This window comes from Coccinella septempunctata, chromosome 4 (assembly GCF_907165205.1).
Source record: "Coccinella septempunctata chromosome 4, icCocSept1.1, whole genome shotgun sequence".
NCBI classification, from domain to species: domain Eukaryota; kingdom Metazoa; phylum Arthropoda; class Insecta; order Coleoptera; family Coccinellidae; genus Coccinella; species Coccinella septempunctata.
The window spans coordinates 31,403,956-31,426,511 of NC_058192.1; the positions used below are offsets into that span (position 1 = coordinate 31,403,956).

At 36.2% G+C, this 22,556-nt stretch overlaps 1 protein-coding gene and 1 long non-coding RNA gene across 2 annotated transcripts in view; both read left to right on the plus strand.

The window, feature by feature from the left end:
- LOC123311362 overlaps positions 1–22,556 on the plus strand; it is a 1,278,848-nt gene that overhangs the window by 333,002 nt on the left and 923,290 nt on the right. The window lies entirely within an intron of this gene.
- Positions 472–722, plus strand: LOC123311386. Its single transcript, XR_006537484.1, has 2 exons — positions 472–594; positions 668–722. It is a non-coding gene; the product is annotated as an uncharacterized LOC123311386 (long non-coding RNA).

Genomic DNA, 22,556 nt, shown 5'->3' on the forward strand with positions numbered 1-22,556 from the left:
GGGACAGACGTCACAGGCTTTACAACTCCGCATTAATTTGCATAAAAGCGATATTCGCAAGCATCCTGAGAGATGTGCCTTGGCTTCACACGCTAGCAGCCTCGATCACCCCTTCGATTTTGAAAACTGTAAAGTACTGAATTCATGTTCTGACAAAAATAAACGGTTGTTTCTGGAAATGTGCCGAATAGTGAACACTGACAATAGCATTAACAAAAGGACGGACATTAGTGGAATTAGTAATATATATAGCTACCTTTTGTATTTAGATAAAAATAGGTGAGAATATAGTTAACACCTTTTTATGTATGGTAATTTGTATATGTTGTGCATTTTCGGCTGAAATGTTATAATTTAATTGGCCAGCACAGTTGAATTAATTATTAACCAACTCGATGGTTTGTTGATGTCGCTACTTTTCTGTGCTTCATAACCTAGAGGTTCAACTGTCAGACATGCTGATTTTCATATTTTAAATTGTGTGTTTTTTAATATGTGATGATAATTTCTGTTGTTCATGGGTCCTCTAAGATCAATGATCTGTTTGAATACCTTGCTCTTGCAGATTTTTTCGAATGTCAACTGAGTTGCTCGGTGAGTGAGACACCTTGTTGCGTGGGTTCATTCTTTTCTTGTTATAAAGCATCTGATTGTATGTATATTTTAGTGTCCTGATGAAGAGCCCAACAATAGGCTCGAAATATAGACAATCGAACGACAAATAGTTGTCTCTGTTTACAACCAGCCCATTGCCGAGTACCCATAGTATTCTAACATATAATATACGGCAATACTTCGAATTCACTATATATATATATATATATATAGAGTCTTATTATTTTTCCGAAAAAATTCTGTCTATTTAGAGAAACACATGAACAGCAATAGAACTAGGAGAATATGTCCATATTTTTTTCCAGCCCATAAATTCTCATTAACTGATCAAAGTACCTATATGGGGTATATATGGGAATACATTTTTCTAACTATCTGCCTCAAATTGTCAAGAGCATATCTGAATTCAGAGCATTTCGGAAGTGCATATTTCTCATGATTGTTAAATGTGAACCATACTCATTGGAAGAGTTCAAAACTTTTTGTACTACATATACCATATAGTTGATGCTAGTTGTAATGATTTTATGTAATGTATTATTTTGGACTTGTTTTCATCTTACTGTCTTTCGATGATACTTCTGAAAACAAACACCACCATTATTATGACTTTAGCCTTGCGGCTTTCACACTCTTCTCCAGAGGAAAATTCACTTATCCCAGATATCTCAGATATCAAAAGGATTAAGCTCTGTTGGAGCCCTTTCCAGGTTTTCGGGCTCGTGGTGGTGGTCGGGTCCGGGTCGCTCCTCGCCTCCTCGATGTAGGTTGGATTCCTGCTCCACCCGCACTTCCTGTCGGAGCAGACGGTGTTCCTCTGCATTCCCCATGTACTTGCGTACAGTTCTCGCCGTTCCGAGCAGTACCGCCTTCTGCATGACTTTATAGATATTTTCGTCCAACTGAAGTTTCCTCAAGTTCTCTAGTAGTTTCTTCGGTATCAGGCCTGTAGATTAAATGACAATAGGGATGGTCTTGATATCTTTCAGCTTCCACTGTCTTCTGGTCTGTTCCTCGAGATCTCTGTATTTTGAAATTTTTTCAGTGTGCCCATCTAGAAGATTGGTATTATTTGGAATTGCCACGTCGATGAATAGTGCTCTGTCCTCATCCTTATTGAGCAATATGAGGTCTGGTCTATTGTGGGCTCGATTGTGGGTTATTTTTCGTTCTGTGAGAACCGTGCGATCCCAGTAGAGCTTGTGATGTTCGTTTTCCAGCACAGCATCCGGATGGTAATTGTAATAAGGAACCTTTTTCGAAGTTAGAAGTTGGTGTTTTAGTGCCAATTCTTGGTGAAGAATCTTGGCAACAGCATCATGTCTATTTTTGTAACCCTTGCCCGCGAACTTCTGACATCCCCCGGTGATGTGCTGGATAGTTTCATGTGACGCACAGCCATAACGACAGCTATCGTCCGCCACTGAAGCATCCTTGAAGATGTTGAAAAATCCCCAACAATTGGATAGGTAAAATCAAAAATTAACACCCTTCGTGGTGGTTTCCGACGGCAATTCAAAAAAGTATTGGAATCCAAACGATCGGGCGCAGGAGAGGATGAAGTTTATTTGCCGACTTATGACCTTCTTCTTTTTGTCTTCAACTTCCAAACGTAATTCTTGTAGAGGATTGATATGGGAAAATTGATCTCTCTTCAAAAGCCATTCTTGAACCCATTTTCTCTTTGGTTTCCTCTCTCGAAGCGACTTCAGTTGCTTCTTTTTCACCAAATAAGCGTACGCCACTGCCATCGGACAATATTCCTCATTTCCCACTGATGACATTTTCGAACTGACGAATTCTCGCACTACTACTATTATAAGTATTCTTTGCGCATTATTCCGCGTTCTTTTCTCTTATGAGTGTGGTCAATAGGTGCGAAAATTGATGGTTGTCATTCTTTGCATGTTGCACGCCGTCTTCTCTCTGTGTCTGTGGCTGGCTTTATGCCCTAGGTTTGGATTCACCAATACCAATACCGAAAACATTGACGTCTGTGGGATTGATTTCCAAACCTAATTTATGGACTAAATGTTCAGTGATCGCTGAACCTTGCATGGGAACCCGAATCAAGAACAGCTCGTATGGAAATTATCGAGCCATCCGCGGCTTGAATTCTAGCTTGAACAGTACCAAGCAATACCTGATTAAGAGAGGCTACCTTCTTATTCAAATGACAAGAGTTGACCAACTTCTCACCTGCGTTTTGAGATCCGCAATTAAAACCTTTACGACTGACCGAAGGATCGAACGAACCACGAGTATTTTCATGGAAGTTGGAACGGACGTTGTCAGAACTAGCAGACGCATTATCAGGGTGTAAGCTGGTGTGGTGGCGATTGGAACTGCAGAATTTGTATGAATTTTTTGAAGAGCAATCTTTCATATTATGAAGGCCTAAACAATTTGAAACAGCGTTAAGAGCTCTCCAAGAAATTAAGTTTGGATTCTCGTGACATACTCGTATATTGTGAACAGGCGAGTGGATGCGCTTCATTGCATTGCGAGCTATTAGAAAAGGATTTAAAATTCAAAATTTCATGGGTTCATGGTTGCTAGGAGCCTGGGATTTTGAAATAGATTTTTCAAAGCATCATAGGCTAACTTATAATTATCATTTGATAGTTGTAAACCTGATATTACGGCGAGAGCATCATTTTCCAGATAGGATTTCAAGTGTTGAAATTTCTGAATGTGCGCTAAACTCTGATTCTCATGGACCAACGAATTGAATAATTGAAGGAACTCTGGCCATTCTGAACTGTCGCCAGCAAGTGTGGGAATATTAATTTTTCGAAGCAATAGAGATGAATCTGAATTCGACTGGGGACTTTGCAAACTAGCTGATCGTGTTGATGATTGATTCTTGGCGTTTCAAATACAAAGGCTCTGATTTTAGTTATTATATCATCGAAGGCTAATCCCGAATTATTTGTATATTGTATATTCATATATGTTATATTTTTGTTTCTTTCCTATCTGTTGGGACCAGAATATTTAATCGAGGCAACCAATCGTTCTTCTAGCCTGTGTTATTTTTTTTTTTTGATTTCCTTATCGTCCTTTCCTGTGCTATCAAATATAACTCCCAGATAGGTGTATTCGTTACATGCTGCGACTATCTCATTATTTTAAGACATTTGTTAAAATTTCGGTCATAAATGACGCAAGGTTTGTTCTGGGTCCTTGTATGTCTGATACAATAGGCCCCAATGGTATATCGCTCTTGTGTACTTTAGGATTTCCATAAATCCAAATTCGGTAGACTAGCGAGTTATATCACCTCAATGTTTTTCTGTGTTTTGTTGTCTATGGTTCTTGTTTTTTTCAAATCTGATAAAAATTTATTGCTTTTGTTCTGCGATGCTTGTGTAGGATCTCGTGCTACCTCTCTGAAATTCTCAGGTTTCAAAAGTGTATACATTTTTTGTAAATATTCACTTTTGTTCATAATGACTCTCACTGAGCCTTTGTCACTATTTACTACTATGAGTTTTTATGTGATCTCAAGAAATTTCTGGTATTTTTGTTCATAGTATCTATAACTTTTGTTTGATTTTATGTTTGTTGAGGTGGTTTGTTATAATACTAGTAACTTTGGCTCGTAGTAAGTCTTGCATTTCTTCAGGAGTCTTATCTGATATATTTTAAACAGCAGCAACTGACCTATTAATAGAGATATCTTTCATGTTTGTGGGTATACTAAATTTGGATCCTAGTGATAAAATAGTCTCAACTTCACTAGGAACTGATTCACTTGTGGTGTTTTTGAACCATTTTTATTAAGTTTCATATGTGGTTTTCTGTTGTTCTTGCATACTATTTATCTTATCCCTGTTATTGTTTTATTTTGTGGAATTCTTTATTGAAAACAATTTTCTGTCTTCTTAGAAATTCTGTGAGTGCGGACTGTGGAACTGTAGTGCCTAGTTATTCGTTATTCTTGAATATCATCCCTAACTTTATCCAATTTTATTATTTTCATTTGCGTGTGATCAGTCCCAAGTTTCGGCCCTGACACTTAACTTATAAGAAAACGTCACTGTCACTGGTTATATCCAAAGATTATAGAATAGAAAGATAGGAAACGCCCTCATATGGCTAGTACTAAAAACCGACTACATTTTGGCCAGTGAAAACACATTTGACAATGAGATGGCGCTGAAAACGAATTATCAATACGGAAAAACTGTTTAATATATTAGTAATTTTTCATAATCTTTATTGAATAACGGTTACAAAAGTCGTCGACACAACTGTCCTCTTACATCCTAGTTCTAACTTCTAACTACTGACGCTAACCTCTGTTGGACGCGTCCCGCAGTTCGCGCCAAAATCGAATTGGAACATAGAGTTGTTTTGACTTACTGTCATGTCATATGCTAAATCTAACAGTTCGGCCATTCTGACCATATGATCGTCTCGATCATATCATATAGGCATTACATAAGGGTCATAACATAATTTTAACATATTTTCACAATTGTACATAATACATAATCTTCATAATGTTGTAATACATAAGCAATATTTAAGGGTCATAACGTTATCTCATAAGCATAATACCACTTCATAATTGTACATAGTCATAATCCTAAATCATAAATACATAACTGCATAATTTCAATAATATAATATTAATTCATAATATCATTGATGTATATACTAATCTTAAATCAGTTTTATTCCGAAAAATTTTGCTCTTCTGAGTCTTGGTCCTGTACCCACGGTTTCATGTGATAAACGTCAATGGTACCGTGGTAAGGAATTTGTGTTACCTGGAAACCGTCAACATCTCTTAAGATATACCTGTCATTAGGCAATACCTTTTCTACCTCATATGGACCTTTGAAGCGAGGTATTAACTTCTTACATACACCGGCAGTTGAGACGTGATTCGTAATTACTACTTTGTCCCCTACTTTGTACTTTCTTGGTTTCTTATGCATTTTATCAAAGCGTTGTTTACTGTACTCTTGAACTTTGTTAATGTTTTCATGAGCAATTTGTCTAACTGAATCGAGTTTTACAGGATAAAAAGAGTCTGGATTAATTAGTTCAAGCATTGAGCTAATAGAAACCTCCAGGAATCCTCTCTGTGGGACACCGAACAACAACTTGGCAGGAGATTCGCCGGTACTCTTGCATACGGTATTATTAATAGCAAATTCGACATCCGTTAATATCTTATTCCACGCGTCGGCATTTTCGGATAGTTTAGCAATCATGGGACCCATGGTCCTATTTAGTCTTTCTACTTGGCCGTTTGCCCATGGTGCCCCGGTGGCAATAAGAATATGTTTTATGTTATTTTCTTGCAAAAATTCTTCAAAGATACCAGAACTAAAGCTAGTACCTCTGTCTGATATCAGCTGTTTAGGTCTGCTGTAATTCATAAAATAGGATTTCAAATGTTTAATCGATTCCTTCGAATTGACAGTTCGACAGGGATGAAGTTTGCAAAATTTGGTAAAGGCATCAATGACCGCTAGAATATACTTATCACCGTTTCTACACTTTTCAAGGGGTCCATAATGATCAATGTGGACGGTTTCAAAAGGTACCTTACCCTTGGGAATGTTGTGTAGTTCCCCTTCAACTTTTCCATAATTTGGAGAGTAATGGATACACTTCAGGCAGTTACCAATATATGTTTTTACCGTATCTCTCAAATTAGGAAACCAGTATGTTCTCAGAATTAAGTTACATGTTTTATCAACTCCTACATGAGCCATATTATCATGATACATTCGGATTATATTATCTTGTAAAGATTTGGGAACATAGAATAACAATCCACCGTTCTTTCTGTTTTTTCTGTACACAAGACCATTTCGCAATTCAAAGAAGGGTGATTCTTCTTTTTCTAATTTTTTGCTCAATTTTATAATAGAAGGATCAGAATACTGCTTAATGGATAAAAGTTGCTCGAATGAGTTCTCTTCCAAAACTAAAATATTGTGACATCTGCTAAGTGCATCGACATGTCTCATTTGCGGATTTCGACGGTGTTCAATAGTATAATTGTAGGATTCTAGAAATATAGCCCATCTCATTATTCTGGGTGAAATATCGCGTTTGCTCAATGCTAACCGAAAACTATCACAATCGGTTATTATTTTGAAATGTATTCCTTGTAGATACACATGGAAACGTTTGATTGCATTCACTATTCCCAAACATTCTAACTCATAACTATGGTACTTTGATTCTACTTCAGTTGTTCTCTTACTGAAATACATCACTGGATGAAATTTATTATCAGTTTGTTTTTGAAGTAAAATGGATCCATATCCTAAAGAGCTACTATCACAATGCAGTTGGGTTTCAGCTTGTGGTGAATACAAACTGAGGACTGGTCTGCTTGACAAGAAATTTTTAAATTTTTCGAAAACTTCAAGTTCTATTTGACCAAATTTAAATTCGACATTATTTTTGAGAAGGTCATATAGAGCTTTTGCTTCTAATGAAAAATTTGGAATGTATTTGCGAAAGTAAGATATTAATCCAATAAAACTATGTAACTCCTTCTTATTTTTAGGGACGGGAAATGATTGGACCGACTTAATGTGATCATTACATGGAGAAATCCCATTGATATTTATAGAATATCCCAAGTAATCAATCTCATTATTTAAAAAGGAACATTTATCTAGCCGGAGTTCCAAGAGATTGCGAGCCAAAAGTTTAAATATTTGTTTTAAAAGTTCAATGTGTTCCTCAAAGCTTTCAGTTGCCACAAGTAAATCGTCCATATATAACAAAATTAACCCTTTTGATATTAGCTCTTTAAAGATCAGGTTCAGAAATCTATTGAAAGCTGCTGGGCTATTGCGAAACCCAAATGGTGCTCTTAAGAATTCGTATTGTCCAGTTGGAGTAACAAAACTTAAATACTTTGTATCTGATGCTCTTACTCTGACATTATAAAAAGCATTTTTTAAGTCGAGTTTTGAATAATAATTCTTGTCTTTTAATTTCTCTATCTGAGTTTCAATAATAGGCAAGGGAAAATTATCATTTAAGACGTTACGATTCAGTTCTCTCAGATCAGCACAAAGTCTGGTAGTTTTATCCTTCTTTTCGACCAGAACGATTCTAGAAGCGTAATTAGATTCTGATTCTTTGATTATACCTCTATCTAAAAGATCTTTAACATGCTTATCCACCTCAACTTGTTCATAATACGAAAATCGTCTAGGCTTAGAAAAGAAAGGTCTACTATCAGGCTTCAAATTAATTTTCATTTCAAAATCAATATCAGGCTTTTCTGGCCTCTGAACATTTAAATAATTTTCTTTAAAAACATCATAAATTTGCTGTTTCTGATGAGGCAAAAGTGTTTCATTCATTTTCAACTCAGGACATTCATCTTTATCTGGATATTGTATAAAACAAATGTCATGCATTTCAAAACTTGACTTCTTTTCTAAGGTTACAGAAGATGTTCCAAAAGTCAAATTAATGCTATTGTTAGATATAGAATTTCTACCCAGCAAAATCTTAAAACTAAATGTTTCATCGGGCACAACATAAAATAAAACATCTACTTCACAATCATTATCAAATTTCAAAATATCCTTGAACATTCCTAAAATTTGCAACCTCGAACCGTTTAAGCCTACAAAATTTTGAGATCCTTTATAAGGCAAAATGTCAGTAGAGCACACAATTTTCCTACTTATAAGGCTAATGGGGCTTCCTGAGTCTATAATTGCTTCAAAATAATTGTCTGGATACCTTTCCAATCTACAATTCAAAACATAGGCTGGAACAATGTCATCTATACACTCACCAGGTTCTTCATAGCGGACTGGGGCCACTGTAGAGTCTGCTGGAGCTCGTGTTGTATTTCCTCCTTCTCGCCTCTTATTTCGCTTCGGACAATCCTTGATTTGGTGATCTGTGGCAGAACACGAGAAACAAGATCCCTTTTCTCGTCTGGGTTTAGGGCATTGGTTAGCAAGGTGCCCTTCCTCGTAACAATTGAAGCAACGTTTAACAGAATTGGATTTGTTGTTTTCTGGACGTTGAGACTGGTATGACTTGCGAGGGGCAAAACTGGATTTGCTGCTACTACATCCTCGTCGTTCAGCTTGAGAAATGGTGTTCATGACCTCTAAAAGGTGTGACAGGGATTTGAATTCCTTGATTTTGGCCTGAATTTGTAATTGGGCATCGTCAAAACCTTCAATGACATAATGAATTAGGTCTGGTTCCGATAACTGAATTTGCTTTCCCAATAAAACTTTGTCGAAATAGTAGTCACTGAACTTTTCGTTCCTGCGCCAACATCGTGATTCGAACTTTCTCATAAGTGATATTTTGTCATCCTCGCATTTGAACATCTGAATCATTTGTTCCTTCAGCTTCTGGTATGTGAGCCCAGGATGTGATGGTGAAGAATGGAACCATTTCTTTGCTTGGCCCGTTAACTTACGGATAACAAGTAATTTGATCATCTCGTCTGAGACACTGTATGTGAGCTTGACCATATCCACTGTCGCAAACCATGTGGATACGTCATCGTTCTCCGAATACTCTGGAATCAGGGCACTCACCTCGGAAATATTCACTTGTTTTTGGTCCTTAAGGTGAAATGCATTTAAGGCAACAGCAACTATGTCCTCCACTGTGACTTCACTCCTTCTGGTTGCCTCTTCGGATTCGAAATTGTCTTCGGTTGCCATCTTTTCGTAAGGGCTAACTTCAGGGTAAACTTTTGAGTGTTACCCCACACCTGATAAATCTATTAGTAATTTTTCATAATCTTTATTGAATAACGGTTACAAAAGTCGTCGACACAACTGTCCTCTTACATCCTAGTTCTAACTTCTAACTACTGACGCTAACCTCTGTTGGACGCGTCCCGCAGTTCGCGCCAAAATCGAATTGGAACATAGAGTTGTTTTGACTTACTGTCATGTCATATGCTAAATCTAACAAATAACAGTTTTCTTTTTTATAATTGAGGGGCGCGAAATTCGAATTCTTTTTCTTGTATTGAATTTCAATATTGACATTGTTGAAACCAGAAAACAAACATCCTGAGCGACAAAACAAAAGGATGGTTTTGTTTTGTGACCAGGATGTTAGTTTCCATCTGAACATTGTTTGAAATCGATTGGTTTCAATGAAAAACGCTGTTGGATGTAATAAATTTTTATTTGCAATCTATAAAAAATTTACAAAAATTTGAAATTATGGACAACGGTGTTTTTTTCTTCTGTGAAAACGTTCTGAATTTATAAACTGAGTTGAATTTGTACAATTTATTTCAGAAATCGATATGAACCAATATTCAATTTACCGTCATAGGATACACATTTCCGTTACTTACATGAGTTACTTTCTGTGAATGTTTTGTTCATTCGTCAATCAATTTGTATATTATGTCATAAATAGACCATACCATGCATTAACAAAATTTTCAGAACCACAATCGAAAAAAACCTTACAGAGGTATACAAGACCTGTATTCAATCTTGTCAGTATAATTTCTTCATGCTTTTTTATGATTTCTTGATGGTATGACTAAGATGTCTGAAACACTGGTGTGTGCACTTGTCACTTTTTGCAAGCATCAACATTTCAGAAAATCGGGGATATGGGATCAGTTTCGTGGCGGCGCCACCATGTCATTTGTTTCGTTCTATCCTTGTTCTACCAAAGGAAGTCCAATGGTACTCTCTCGTTTTATTTTGCTTTGCGTTGATATCGAATATCGATCAACGAGTGAAAAAAATGAACTGGCCGATTTTGTCAGCTGTTAAGGATTATTTGTGATTTACAGTTTAATTTGCGTTGTAAAAACAGATCTGTCAATATTTCAACACTATCGAATAAGAGTTCAAAGGAGTATTTACTGTTTTGCTTCAAGATAACCCAGACAACCAGAAATGTAACAGTAAGTCGCAGGGAGCACCCAAAAATATCGCATTGAAGCGCTTCTTTGAGAATTTTCATGGATGTACTTAAGATTTCACATTGTGGACATTAACGTCCGCATATAAGTTTGCGAATTCCTCAACTTTAGATCCCTAGTGGTTGCATGAAACATCATATCGAGATGTTCCGATGAAGTGAACATAGGCTACTACTATGCGACTTCTCTCTGTTGATATTTTTGAAATATTGAATCTGTGATATTTTTAGAACATGAAATGATGTGTTGTGAATAAATTTCGATGAACTCTACCCAGCGACTTCTCTAAGAAAAACTTTCAGTAACTGTCTGAAATGTTCTACATATTTATCAACACTTGGTCTCGAGGTTAACTCATAAACTAAATCCCGCTATGCAATGCAAAACGTGGTGTGACAATTCGTGTTTCGTGCTGTGACTGCGTTGTGTTGAGAGAATAAACAAACAAAATCTTTATGAATGAATTTTGAGAATAATTTTTTTAACCGAGCTGTTCATCTATTATTAAATTTCGTTTTAGTTAAGTGTAACTTGACGTTGATTGATTAATTAATGTGCAGTAAAAGGTGAGTAGTTATATAACCTATTGAAATAATGACTATATCATGATCACTTCTTGGCCCTCTCATCCTCCCCATTTTTGCACCTTTGTAACGTTCAACTTTCAACATACCTCATATGAATTTAGGTGATTATTAAGTCATAGGTGACATTCACAACCATCAAAATCAAACTTGGAATTGATTTGAATCATCGATAGAACTTCAAATTATTATTTTAGATACTGTGCTGGGAAAAATCACCTTTTACTGTTGTTCGATTTTTCATGACACTCAATTTATTACTATCAATACAGCTCTGATTTTTTATTCTTCAGCTGGACCATGCCGTTCCTGAAGTGGAATGAAGATTTATAACAAGATATACGTTCTTTATGTTATATATTTGGATTTGTATGAAACATATTAATCTTGAATAAAAAGATATCAGTAATTCATATAGTTGTTCAATTTCCCTTTTGAGGATGAGAGCAGAAAGCGAAATATATGTAGGTTAGAGTAAATACAGGGTAAAAATGAGGCGTTCAGAGCTGAAGAGGCCCAAGTTACAATTCTTCTGTAATTGAGTTTATGAGTATATAAAATTTTGATTCATTTTTAGGCAGTACTTACTGTTAATTCAATTTCAGAAAAATTGTAGCTTGGGTCACTTTTGCTCGGAACGCCTAGAATATAGAGTGCAAATTGATTGCCACGATGGTAATTATCAAATTGAACATGAATATAACTTTAATAGAGGATACACTTTGGTAGTTTATTCTGTCAAAATAATCGTTCCAAAAACCTCCAAAATGAGAAGTCGCAATGTTGCTGTCTATGGTGCTTTTTTTACACCTACTATACTTCATTCACTTTTATTTTAGCAGTCGGTTGGCCATGGAAATGTGACACATTTCACTCTGTATAGTACGAAAATGTGGGGTTAAGAAGCTTGTCAAAACATTTTTGGGTTTTAAATCAACGCTATGTTGCCCGTTCTACGTAGAAGTTTCTGTTATAACGTATTTTATAACAATGTCGAATCGCTTCTTCTTTGGCTTACATCATTTGTATATTTCAAAAATATTAACTCGAAGATGAAATGCATATGATGCAGTGGTTGGAAATGGGTATATCCCGAAGGTATTAACAGATAATTACAAGAATGTCTAATTCTTCAACAAAAATCATCTTGCATCAATATAAGTAAAAGGAATTGAAGGAAGTTTCAAGTTAAGATGAACTTCACCTTTGAACAAAAATTTCACATGAATAAATAAGTAACAGGGCAACTTGCGCGTATTTGTGGCTATTCATCTTAATACATTGATGTAATAATAATAATTATAGGTATTTATTAGTAACTTAAGACATTTACATTGTATAGAACAAGTCAAATGAAGAATAGAAAAATCCATTTCAGGGAAATAATTCTCCGATGACATTTATCGAAAATCCTGTAGTGAACTTTTCGCATTGATTCACTCAAACATAAAATTCTCAAATGCCACCACTTTTTTGGGTCTCCCAATAGAAGGAAATTCTTTGTCATCCTCTTCATTCACAATCTTTCTGATTGTGGAAATATCCAGCTGAAATATATGTCGTTTAGATTCAGATGAAACATTTTATAAATTCTCTTACATTGAATATGTTCGCTACCGTCTGACGTATTGTGGATTTTAGAATATCAGGGTATAACTATTTGAATGAGCGAACCTGAATTCTAAATAGCACTTCCTGAAACCCTGTCTCTTTTTTCAATCACTTTCGGCATTTTCGTAACAAAATTGATATTAGTTGTGGCAACGGCGTTATGACATTAACGACATTTCATGAGTGCCAACCTAACTTCGTTCTAGTTACAAAAACTTGAGAAAATTATTTCATGGCCAACCGACTGCTAAAATAAATTTGAATGAAGTATATGTGATGTGCTGGGTAATTACCCGCGATATGCGATGTTGCGGACATTAAGCGCTCTCCAGTAAGTACTGGTGGCCTTTTTTAAAATCAACATTGTGAAGTCGCATTTCCACAGCGGCAATTCCCAACAACTTCCCTGTGACTGAAACTGGTTGACTGGGAATTTCCGTTTGACAACTTGAATTCGTGAGGGGGTAATTCAATATGATTTTAATAAAACACAGTTGATTGGCCAAATATCCAATAAATATTCAGTTGACGGAAAGGGAATTTTCACTATATCTACTCAGGAAGAATTTTTGAAAAACAGACTCGAATAGATTTATGTATTTTTGCTTCTCAATACATGCTCAAAATTCACATTAAGTATTTCCAATACAGTTTCTTTGTAATATGGTTGAAGTTGCCATGAAACTTAGCTATATCCGTCCCGAATGTTCGTTCATCTGATTTGGTTCTGCCTCAAATTCCAACAACTCCGAATTATTAGATGTAGTTCTTGATTGTCCATACAGAAAACAACTTACTGAACGACATGTTGAATAAATGAATGTTCTATACCCTTTCCCGAAAGTTATACAAATTCACACACCAATAATCGTTTATAAATACAACATATTCGTATAAATCGTAGGAAAATATTCAAATTATTTTCAAATATCAATTAACAATGCTCTGTCAAATTCTAAACAGCGCTACCTACAGTGGGAAAAACGAAACTGATCCGATATCCCTACGAAATTTAAAACAAAATCGAATCAGTGAATACACCAGAGTTTTAGACATCTTAGGTATGACACAATATACAAATTGATTGACGAATGAACAAAGCACTCACAGAAGGTTTCATAAAACTTTGACTTTCCAAACGACAATTTGAGAGTCATCCGATTCCCAAATCGATATCCATAAAACTTTTGCATTTCTGAATATATTGGAGGCAATTTAAAATCTTTGAATGGACGTATAAAAGTCATAATTGCATCTAAATGAGCCCTTCATGTAAGGGATGCTTCCTGCATACAACAATTTACGTGGATGAACAGTGCTCAATCGACTTGCAGTAAAATGCTCATTGCACATGGTGTAGCCAGTAGTATTTGCAGGCCTTTATGACCTGAAAATTTTATCCACTTCGTAGTACTTGAAATAAAAATCAATGAATGACCGAGTCACATGTTACCAGTTTCAATACTTACATTCCCATTTTCCTAAGTGAAATTCGTTATATTTATATCGTTCTTCACAATACAATAATTTTCGAACGATATTCTGGGGTTTTCGCCAAGAAATTAGAAAAAAATTCAATAATCAGCAACTAGAACGGGCTTGAAAAACAGAAGGCGATACGAGGTTGTCTATGGATACGAGAATCAAAACATTTAAAACCTGTTTGATCAAAATGGCCATACTTATGACTCTGACATCTCGCAAAATTTCATATGTCCCTCGAATTAAAATTTCAACCAGTCTCAGGGCCTTAAAAACACATTTGAAACACAGATGGCGCTCACATCTTTTATGTCGCTTCGTTTCCTAGCTTTCTACTCTATAATCTTTGGTTATATCAATACGGCGATTGATTGATCACACGCAAATTAAAATAAGAAAATTTTAAAAAGTTAGGGATGATATTCAAGAACAACTTTGCACCACACTTCCACAGTCCACACTTACAGAATTTCTAAGAAGACAGAAAAAAGAACCTTATATATACAGGGTGGACGAAACAGACGAAACAACCACCATAATTATTGAAGAAAGTAATTACCAATAATAATCATTTCGTTGTCTAATGTTGAAAATTAATGGTTTCTATCGTAACCACAGAATGAATTAGTCAAATAATTGATGATTTCACATAGCATGTTTAGCGGAATGACTGGTACTGTACGAAATTCAAAATTGAATATCTCGAAAACAAATACATTGAATGAGAAAAAAATTAATACGCTGAATTCGGGATGAAAAGACCTTTCAAATGAGGTATCACTCACCCTATCTTTCCTATTCAAAATTTAGGGTTTGGTGTTCTAACACTAAGGGTTGAAGCGATATAGTTGTGAATTTGACCTTGAAAGATGTCCCCCTCGAAACAAAAATCGACGTGTCCGAGCATTTTTTCGAAATTAATTTATTCCGCCCGTTATCTCGTCTGTTTCGTTTTAAAAAGCCCACCCAGTATATATAAACAAAATATTTTTTATCGGGTATGAGATCAATTTTCAAGTAAAACCAGCAAAAATGATATGTGTTAAACTTTACTTCTCAATATTTCGTTTAAAGTTGTCAACTTCTTCAGGAGAATCTATAAATTATTAAACGTGAACCTGTGAACAAGACAAACTACAACGGAATTGCTTACAAGATGTACAAACTTTGACTAGCTCAAACCAAAAATTACATTAGTAATGATAAACTCCTCGGAGATAAATATCAACAACAATCAGTCATCTTCATTTCGCAGCAAGATGGTATAGCAATGCGCTGCACTACGCTTTTAAGAGATTTTTTGTTTTTTTTTTTTGGTGTAGCAGAGGGAAAATCTCCAAGTCAGAAGAGCCACCCTCTCCTGGGGGAGAACAAGTGTGGGGTTTCTCACTCTCCTGAGCTCGAGACCCACTTAAAACCCTTAACTCCTTCTTGAATTTTGGTTCAGGGCATTTGTCTATAAACCGTTCATCACTTAGTCGGTTTTCTTCTCGCACACTATCGTGCTGGGATTTATGTGTTTATCCTCTATTGGATTAACACTTTATTGAATTTTTCAATAAGTTTCTGTTGTTATTTTAATCTCTTTTTAATTGATCTCTTGGTCTCCTTCGGTAAATTCGCATTCTCCTTTTGTCTTCCTCTGGGTCGTAGTCCACTAGTCTCCTAAGTTCATGATTCGGATGGTTTTTCGCTGTTTCGAATAATTTCTCTGCTTTTCTGTTCATGAATTCCGTTATGGTTTCCCATTTTAGGTCCCTATAAATCTGTCTATTCCTGACAAACCAAGGTGCATCTATTGCACATCGTAGCAGCTTGTTTTCAGTGGCCTGAATTCTTTTGATATGGCTCCATAAGTCAGTTGAGGCGTAGCAACGGATTTAATTATCTTCAGTTTTGTCTCTTTCGACATGTGGCTTCTTAATCCCATCAGAGAATAGAGTCTATTTATCGCTGATTTCGTTTTGTCGATTGCTTGTTTGATATGACTTTTCCAAGTAAGTCCTTTGTCAAGCGTTATTCCCAAATATTTGGCATCATTTTTCCAGTCGATTTCTTCGACGTCAACTTCCAGTTTCGTTGTGGGTCGCAGTATTCTCTTCTGTAGTAATATTGCTTGGCTCTTTTGTCCATTGAGCTTGATTTTCCACTTTATGCACCAGTCATTTGATTCGTCAATCGTCTCTTGTAGAACTCGTTCTATTACTTCTGGGTTGCGGTGTCGAGTTGCTATGCCTGTGTCGTCAGCATATAACGTTAGCATGGTTCTTGGATTTTTCGGAATATCGTGGAAGTATATGTTGTACAGAAGGGGCCCAAGTACTGATCCTTGGGGTACTCCAGTCTCTATATCCCTTGTTGAGGAGCATTGTCCTCCCACTCTCACGTGAAATCTTTTATTTTTGAGATAATTCCTGATCAACATGCATATTTTGATCGAATATCCAGCACATCTCATCTTATATATTAATCCTTCATGCCATACTCTGTCGAATGCCTTGGCGACGTCTAGTAAAACAAGACCTGTAGCTTGTTTATTTTGGAATCCCTCTGCAATGTAATCTGTGAGCCTTCATAATTGTTGTTCTGTTGAATGCTCTCTTCTGAATCCGAACTGTTCTGGTGGTATTAGTTTCAGATTTTCAGTTTCCTCATTTAGCCTCGTGGCGATAATTCTTTCTACTACTTTTCCTAACGCCGACAGTAGACTTATCGATCTGTAGTTTTGTGGGAACTTCTTCTCTTTGAATGGTTTATTGAATACTATGACTTCCGCTGTTTTTCATTTTGCTGGGTAGTGTTCTGTCCTCATAATTCCATTCGCGATACTTGTTAGAGCGGCTATACCTTTTCTAGATAATTTCTTAAACATAACATTCGTTATTTTATCGCTTCCGGGAGATTTCCTCTTCTTCAGACTTCTAATTATTTTCCTGATTTCATTTGGCGATGTTGGCTTGTCTATTTCAGCAGTCGCTGGTAATTCATCCATTTCTTCATCATTTTCTTCAACCAATTCTTCCAAATCTTCATTATCGTCGTCTATCCTGTAATTTATTCTCGATTCTCGTTCAATCGAGTACGGCAATGCATCTGCCTTATCAGTATTGGTGGACGCCATTCCCCTTTCTCCGTGTAGGGGTGGAATTTTAGTCTTTTCTCCTCGTAGGCTTTTTTGCATTCTCCATGCAGAATGATCGATTATATTCAGTTCTTGAACCCTTTTGTTCCATCTGCTTGTTCTTAGATCTTTCAGGGCATTTTTCAGAACTTGGCTATGTCGGTTGAGGTTCCTTCTATTCAGATCATTTTTATTCATCCGATATATTCTTCTGAGTCTTCGATTTTCTCGTATAAGATCTTTTACTTCTTTAGGCGTATCGCCATACGGATGACTTGGTGCTGGTCTCTCCACTCTTCTCGTGCTTTTTTCGTAAGCTTTCAATATGATCACTTCCAGTTTATCAACCGCACATTCCAGATCCTCTGGAGTGCTTATTGTTGGAATTTCTGTTATTTCCGATTGTATTAAATGGCTGTATTTAGCCCAATTGGTATATTCTCTTATTATCCTCAGTTTTTTCTTGGTTTTTTTCCAATTGTCAATTCCACGGGATTGTGGTTTGAGGTTCCATCTTCCAAAGTTTCAATCGGGAATTCCTGAGTTATATTTTTCAATGTCGCGATATCTATTACATCTGTTATTCCTATACAAAAGCAAGATATGTTGGTAACTCTGGTCCAATCACTATGGCATTCTGTTTTTCGGCGAAATCCTTGAGTTTTTTGCCATTTCTATTCTCTGTTCTGCTGTTCCATAATGGGGATTTACAGTTGAAATCTCCGATGCAAATTTTCGGGTTTGTTCCTTCCTACATGTTGTTTATCTCTTCTTCCAATACATTGTTTTGTGGTGGCTTGTATGTCGCGGTAATTTCGAGTCTTTGACGATTTAATTCGGCAACAATCGTCACTGTTTCTGTTTCTCCTTGTGTTTCGTCGGATCTACTTTTGAAGTAGTGTTTCAGATCTGTTCTCACCAATATTGCTACCCCTCCTCCGGTGTTTGTAGTTCTGTCACATCTGAATGTTTCATAATTCATGAAATTCAGTCGTCTGTTCTGGTTTATTCTTGTTTCCTGTAGGGCTATAATATTGGGTTGTATCTCTGATATTATTTCTTCTATCACGGCTTTCCGAGTGTTGATCCCGTTTATCTTCCACGAAATTATCTTGAGGGATTCATTCCTAATATCAGTAAGGTCCATCAATTCAGTTTACTGAATAATGCTTGGAGTTTTTTCTCCATTTCCCTCTCAATTTTCAACATTATCTTGTTGAAAATTTTCTCCGTGAAGATATCTAAATCATTGGCTGATTCAGATCTTTCTCTTCTCCTGTTGACTGTTCACAGCCTGTTTCATTGAAGGCTTTTTCTGTTCTTTTTTTTCTGAACCGGTTTTGAATTCTCCCTATTCTTTTCCTGTTCTGTTGGTTTGGCCTTCGCTACTTCCTGCATTTTTTGAACAGTAGTTTTAGTTTTTGTTACCGGCTTTTTCTGTTCAGCTGGTTTTCGGGAATTCTTCTTTCTGGTCACCAGCATTCCTCTCTTCACCTTTTCTGGTGAGTGTGCAGTCATTGCTTCTATGGCTTCCTGAACACTTCACGCATCTCCACGGGAAGGAGCATTTGTTCTGTGCATGTCCGTACCTTTGGCACCTAAAGCACTGGCTTGGACTTTCAGGCCTCTTTTTCTGTTCAATCACAATACGTAGATTGTAGAGTCGCTTCACTTCTGGGTTTTAACCATGTAGAGAGGTATGGGCTTCTTCGTCTTGTACGATATCATTCTGGACACCTCAGCGTCTGATATTCCCAACGCAAGATTAGCGTCAATTGGTAAATGCCTGATGACGGCATATATCTTCTTCTCTTCCTCCATTTGGTAGGTAAAAAATTCTTTACCATGGTGTTCGAAAAATTTGGTAATTTTTCTATAATCATCTACGGTTGAGGTGATTATTCTAATACTGTCATTATATACGGTTGCGGGGCTATAATTGAATTTCTTGGAGTAGAGTGCTTTAGAAATTTCCACCCATTCTGAGGTGCCCATCATCGTGATGGGTGAGATTCTGTCTTTTCTAGGCACTTCAGGTGCTTTTTTGGTATTTTCCTCGTCTGACGAGAAGCTATCTTAACGCGCGCGTTTAGATGGGGGCGCATTTTGAGGTTTAGCATTCAGCGTTGCTTGGTTCCTCTTAATGTCAGAAGTGACATTATTTCCCGCTGCCGAACTCGCAATTTCGGCAAATGTAGGGGGTTTCGGCGCTGAAAGCTTATTTATTTCTTCTTTCGCTAGGCGGAGTTCATTAATCAATTGGCGGACTGTTCCATTCAGTTTCGCGATTTGAGTTTTCATTTGCTCGTTATCCTCTCGTAAAGTAGTCTGTCCTTAAGACTCATTCCCGCTGAAGTCATCGACTTCTTTCGAGGCTTCCATGTAGAAACCCTCATTATCTGAGGTCTTCGACATGGCTAAACGTTTTTTGATTTTTTTACAAAGGTGGTAAATATCAATGAGAGAGAAAAGAACGAAAATCACCAATCTAATATATAAAATTCTCGTGTCACAGTTTTCGTTGCCATACTCCTCCGAAACGGCTTGACCGATTTTGATGAAATTTTTTGTGCTTATCCGGTATCTATGAGAATCAGCCCACATCAATTTTTCATCCCCCTAAATGTTAGGGGTAGTCCACCCCAAATTTTTTTTTTACTTTTCAGACAAAATTTTTAATTTCTATTTTTTTATGATACAACATACAAAAATACATACAATCCTCAATTTTCACCCTTCTACGATCAACCCTTATTTTTTAATAGCCATTTTAGTAATTTAATCATTTTTCCTCTCCGGTCGAAAACTGATCAATCATCATTTAATTAGTTATCCCCGCTAGATGTCTACAGGTGTCACTTCTGACCCAGTAAACAGCACGAACGAACAAACGAACGCTAGATGGACAAACAAAAAATATTGTTCACGCTATAGCATTAAGAGATTGATATTGTTTAATAGTGTTACTGTCGTAATTGTTTAATTAATGATATATAATTTTAAGGAATGAATTATAATAACTTAAAAATAATGTTTGCCTTTTGTTATTTTTATATTCCCTCATCGTTCACAGCGCTCCATGATTATTTCACGCATATACCACATTCTTACATACATACAATATACACATTCTAACATACATACATACTTACAATAAGTAAGCTATTTTTTGTCTACACTAGAAATAACTAGGAAATTATTTATATGGCAAAACAACGTTTGCCGGGTCAGCTAGTTATTATATAGAAAAATTCTCACTTGATGTGATTTGCACAATCATCGATCGATTCGATCTGGACTGAATACAATACAACACAACAAAACTTATTCACAAAACTCGTGTAATCGAAAAATCACTCAACACGTCTACTCGCTTCGACGTCTCGCTCTCGACTGTTTTTAAGAGAACAATGCAAGACATCAGTACCCTCTATGGGTTGACAATAAAACTATTACAAATCATCCAATATCTTACGATAAAAGACACTCATTTGGTCCGTGTCTGATTTGAACTTAATTGTGTGGTTGTTTTTTAATCTGTAACATCTCGAGAAATAACTTATTTCTATAATTCGAATTCGTCTCTAACACTTTTATCTAACCTAACCTAACCTAACCTAACCTAACCTAACTTAACCTAACCTATTTCTATAATTCGAATTCGTCTCTAACGCTTTTACATTTTCCATCCCAAACTCGAAACTGTGCCCCGTTTCCTGGCAGTGTTTAACAACAGCACATGGGTTCTTCCCGATGCGGCAATCACTTCTTTGTTGGGTGATTCTTTGTTTTAACCATTGTTAAAACACGCAACAACCACGTAACTTCCATCACAATGTTGACATGCAATCTTTTATACTGCATCCGTGCACAATTACTTCGGCGTCTTTTTTTTAGTCCTCGAGAAAAGGTCCCCCACTTTAGTCAAATTATATTTGGCAAGTTTGATGTCCTCGAATATACTTAAAACCCTGAGGTACAAAATAAACAAAATAAAACATGTTTGACATTATTAATTACATGTATTATTTTGTGCTTGTAGAAGCCCTGAAGAAGCATCAAAGAAATGCGAAAGCTTGGCGCAGAATAAAGAGTACCTCATTCACTCCCCAAACCAGAGCCGATAGACCCTTTTCCCAACTTGATTGTATGGTCTGTGTACTACTTCTCGGTTGTAAGGTTTCAATATATTACTTATTTTCTGTGACAGCCCTTGTATGTATGGTAATTGTATTCGTCTTGTGGTATCTGTTGGTGTTTTCGTCTGTTGTGTGTTGTATAGTCGGTGCGTCCTTTGTTTTGTTAGTTTTGTGATAAGGGTTTCAGGGTAGTGATTCTTCGTCAAAAGTTCTTTCACCTCTTTTAAAGTTTTCTCTCGGAGTATTGGGGATGTTAATTTTAACGCCCTGTCTATGTATCCAATGGCAGTACTTTTCTTATGTGAATGGTGGTGTTGGGAGTTATAATCTAATATATGTGTTGTGTTCTGCTCCTTTCTGTGCCATTTTGTCAATAAATTTCCGTTTTTTCTCATTAGTGTCATGTCCAAGAAGTTCAGGCAGTTGTTCTCTTCTTCCTCAAGCGTAAATTGTAGAAATTCGTGTGTGTTGTTGAATTCGTTCAAAATCGACTGTATTTCGGTTGTTGTTGTTATAACTAAAATGTCGTCTACATATCGTTTGAAGAACGTAGTTTTATGTTTTTCCATGATTTTCTTTTCTATCAACTCCATTACCAACTGTACTATCGTTCTTGATATCGGGTTCCCCATGGCTACACCCTTAATTTGTTTATAGAAATTTTTCTCATATTGGAAGAAGCTATTGTTCGTGATATATTGTATTGTTTGGATGAAATCTTCTTTTGGTATCAATGTGTGCTGTCTGATTATTTCCCAATTATTTTCGATTGCCTCCTTTGTTAGTTCTGTGGGAATGTTGGTATACAGAGATTTTACATCTAATGAATATAATCGATGGTTTGCTTGGATCCTAACATTTCTCAATGATTCTTTCAAATCGAATGAGTTTTTTATATAATATTCATTATTATTTATTGCGTTGGATAGAATATTCGCCATATATTTTGATAATTTATACAAAGGAGATTGAAAGCAAGAAACTATCGGTCTTAGTGGTATATTTTGTTTGTGGACTTTTGGTAATCCATATATTTTTGGTATTTTACTGTTATGGGTCAATTATGTTTTCTCATCTTG